Below are 4,674 nucleotides of genomic sequence, written 5' to 3' on the forward strand. Positions count from 1 at the left end.
CTTTGCGGGGGCGTAGTGTCTATGGGATATGTTTTATATTCAATAGTTACATCATCTCCCGGTACTGATGAGTGTCTATTTTACTGTTGAGGTCGGTCCGCCCTGCAGACAGACAAACCTCTCGCAGAAGTCTCTCCGTAAGTACAAAATATCTGAACCCTTCTTCTTCACATCTTGATATCACTCCACAAACCAGTTCAGATGATATGTTCTTGAAGATTATCAGTAGAAATTGATCAGTGTACATTTTCTCTTCTCTGTCATGAACGAAACACTCTCCAAATTGTGCAGAAACGTGACGAATTTTATATTGTGTGGTTTCACAAATACATGAAAAACTATGCACTGTGATTTAAACACGACTGTTGCCATAAAACTACAACATTTGTGTTAAGGCGTACTTTTTTAACTCCGTAAGAAAGGGACCAAAGCACCTATAAGTCCACTAAATCGCGCTCCTCAACAATTGCCGCAACCAGTGAATAATGTGTAAGCAAAAGCTAAATAACCTGGAGATTGTCAAGAAACATGTAAAACGTGTCAAATGAACCAATAGATTATCTTCAAGTAAAAAGACCACGTCAGCTACACTGTGCATCGTACCCCAAACAGGTCAACACGTACTTTAATCTTAGTGTTGACATGAATTGTCTGGTATATTAACTCAAAAGATGGCTCCTGCGCTGCTTCATCTGCATAGAAATGGATTGATTCCGTCTGCCTGTGACGTTGACAGATGTCAGAGTTGTTGTTGTTGTTGTTTTTTGCAGTAGGCCACACTGTGCACATAGCCGTACGAGATTCAGTATAAAAAGTATTTAAATGTGCTGCGCTCTGATAACCTATAAAGTTATCGTATTTGGCAAAGACATCGCCTGAAAATGTACGTAGTCACATGACAATGTAGAACTTGATAGCATGTTTTATTTTGTACGTAAGGCCACACCATCACACATCATTAATTTCATGGATGACATCCGCGCGAGCATTGATTTTCGCCTGATATAAAAAAAAAATAAAGATCACGTCCTCCGGGTCTAGACTGGCTCTAGACCTGAGTAGTCCATGGTAACTCTGGAGGATGGCACCCAGGGATATGAAACCACGTTTCTTCACACATCTTAGATTTCACTGCTAACAGACAAAATGGCCTTTCCCAAGGATGCAACGTTGGGTCTGCTTGGAATTCTAAGCTAGTGCCGTTACTAACCCCTTTATTCTAAGTCAAAAACCCTAATCACAAGACCACCTTTCTTGCTCTTTGATGAGAAGTACGCGGATATAGAAAGAAAGGTTCATCATACATGAATAGTCTACCAACTGCCAAACCTCAATTACCATTAGGTTCATCATACACGTATTGTCTATTGGCTTTAAAACCTTCACTCACGCCCACAGACGAAGAAGTTGGACCAGTCCACCCTCCAAAGGGAGGGGCAGCTTTAATAATACCATGGGAAATTCAACATTCGTTGACATACTTTTACAAAAACACTTTTCTACGCTCATCTTAGATTTAACTCCTGTAACAGTTTTCGTCTAATGTTTACGAACAATGTGGCCACTTTCTGGACTTCAGTGTTTAACACCCTGATGTTTCTATACCATACTACTAGTAGATAAAACTCCTTTGCGGGGGCGTAGTGTCCATGGGATATGTTTTATATTCAATAGTTACATCATCTCCCGGTATTGAGTGTCTATTTTGCTGTTGAGGTCGGTCCGCCCTGCAGACAGACAAACAGCTCGCAGAAGCCTCTCTGTAAGTACCAACATATCTGAACCCTTCTTCTTCACATCTAAATATCACTCCACAAACCAGTTCAGATGATATGTTCTTGACGATTATCAGTAGAAATTGATCAGTACACATTTTCTCTTCTCTATCATGAACGAAACACTGTCCAAATTGTGCAGAAAAGTGACGAGTTTTATCTTGTGTGGTTTCACAAATACACGAGCAAACATGCACTGTGATTTACACACGACTGTTGCCATAAAACTACAACATTTGTGTTAAGGCGTACTTTTTTTTACTCCGTAAGAAAGGGACCAAAGCAACTATAAGTCCACTAAATCGCGCTCATCAACAATTGCCGCAACCAGTGAATAATGTGTTAGCAAAAGCTAATGTGTTAGCAAAAGCTAAGCTCGAGATTGTAAAGGAACATGTAAAATGTGTAATGAACCAGTAGAACATCTTCAAGTAAGACGATCATGTCAGCTACAATGTGCATCGTACCCCAAACAGATCAACACGTACTTTAATCTTAGTATTGACATGAAGTGTCTGGTATATCAGCTCAGAAGATGGCTCCTGCGCTGCTTCATCTGCATAGAAATGGATTGGTTCCGTCTGCCTGCGACGTTGACAGTTGTCAGAGTTGTTGTTGTTGTTGTTTTTTGCAGTAGGCCACACTGTGCACATAGCCATGCGAGGTTCAGTATAAAAAGTGTTTACATGTGCTGCGCTCTGATAACCTATAAACTTATCGTATTAGGCAAAGATATTGCATGAAAATGTACGTAGGCACATGACAATGTAGAACTTGATAGCATTTTTAATTCGTACGTAAGGCTACACTATCTTAATTTTCTGGGTGACATCCGCGCGAGCATTGATTTTAGCCTGATCTAAAAAAAATAAAGATCACGTCCTCCGGCTCTAGACTGGCTGTAGACCTCAGTAGTCCATGGTAACTCTGGAGGATGGCACCCAGGGATATGAAACCACGTTTCTTCACACATCTTAGATTTCACTGCTAACAGACAAAATGGCCTTTCCCAAGGATGCAACGTTGGGTCTGCTTGGAATTCTAAGCTAGTGCCGTTACTACCACTTTATTCTAAGTCAAAACCCTAATCACAAGACCACCTTTCTTGCTCGTTGATGAGAAGTACGCGGATATAGAAAGAAAGGTTCATCATACATGAATAGTCTACCAACTGCCAAACCTCAATTACCACTAGGTTCATCATACATGTATTGTCTACTGGCTTTAAAACCTTCACTCACGCCCACGGACGAAGAAGTTGGACCAGTCCACCCTCCAAAGGGAGGGGCAGCTTTAATAATACCATGGGAAATTCAACATTCGATGACATACTTTTACAAAAACACTTTTCTACGCTCATCACTCCTGTAACAGTTTTCGTCTAATGTTTACGAACAATGTGGCCACTTTTTGGACTTCAGTGTTTAACACCCTGATGTTTCTATACAATACTAGATAAAACTCCTTTTGCGGGGGCGTAGTGTCTATGGGATATGTTTTATATTCAATAGTTACATCATCTCCCGGTACTGTCTATTTTGCTGTTGAGGTCGGTCCGCCCTGCAGACAGACAAACCGCTCGCAGAAGTCTCTCCGTAAGTACCAAATATCTGAACCCTTCTTCTTCACATCTCAATATCACTCCACAAACCAGTTCAGATGATATGATCTTGACGATTATCAGTAGAAATTGATCAGTGTACATTTTCTCTTCTCTGTCATGAACGAAACACTGTCCAAATTGTGCAGAAAAGTGACCAGTTTTATCTTGTGTGGTTTCACAAATACATGAACGAACCTGCACTGTGATTTAAACACTACTGTTGCCATAAAACTACAACATTTGTGTTAAGTCGTACTTTTTTTACCCCGTAAGAAAGGGACCAAAGCACCTATAAGTCCACTAAATCGCGCTCCTCAACAATTGCTCCAACCAGTGAATAATGTGTTAGCAAAAGCTTAAGAACCTCGAGATGTAAAATGTGTAATGAACCAGTAGAACATCTTCAAGTAAAAGGAACATGTCAGCTACAATGTGCATCGTACCCCATACAGGTCAACACGTACTTTAATCTTAGTGTTGACATGAATTGTCTGGTATAGCAGCTCAGAAGAAGGCTCCTGCGTGGCTTCATCTGCATAGAAATAGATTGATTCCGTCTGCTTGTGACGCTGACAGCTGTTAGAGTTGTTGTTGTTGTTGTTGTTTTTTGAAGTAGGCCACACTGTGCACATAGCCATACGAGATTCAGTATAAAAGTGTTTAAATGTGCTGATAACCTATAAAGTTATCGTATTTGGCAAAGACATCGCATGAAAATGTACGTAGTCACATGACAATGTAGTATTTGATAGCATTTTTATTTCGTACGTAAGGCTAAACCATCTAAATTTTATGGGTGACATCCGCGCGAGCATTGATTTTCGCCTGATCTAAAAGAATAAAGATCACGTTCTCCGGCTCTAGACTGGCTCTAGACCTGAGTAGTCCATGGTAACTCTGGAGATGGCACCCAGGGATATGTATATTAAATAGTTACATCCTCTCCCGGCACTGATCAGTCTCTATTTTACCGTTGAGGTTAGGTCGCCCTTCAGACAGTTAGGCTGTTCACAGAAGCCTTTCCGTAAGTACAGAATTTCTGAACCGTTTTTCTTCATATTTTAATATCACCCCACAAACCAGTTCAAATAATATGTTCTTCTTGACGATTATCAGTAGAAATTGATCAGGGTACATTTTCTCTTTTCTGTCATGAACGAAACACTGTCCAAATTGTGCAGAAAAGTGACGAGTTTTATCTTGTGTGGTTTCACAAATACATGAACGAACCTGCACTGTGATTTAACCCTATCTAGACCGGGCTTTTTTGAGCTTGGTGGGACCGGGGGGGGGGGG

The sequence above is a fragment of the Branchiostoma belcheri genome, unplaced genomic scaffold (assembly GCF_001625305.1).
Source record: "Branchiostoma belcheri isolate BF01 breed outbred unplaced genomic scaffold, Haploidv18h27 scaffold22, whole genome shotgun sequence".
NCBI classification, from domain to species: domain Eukaryota; kingdom Metazoa; phylum Chordata; class Leptocardii; order Amphioxiformes; family Branchiostomatidae; genus Branchiostoma; species Branchiostoma belcheri.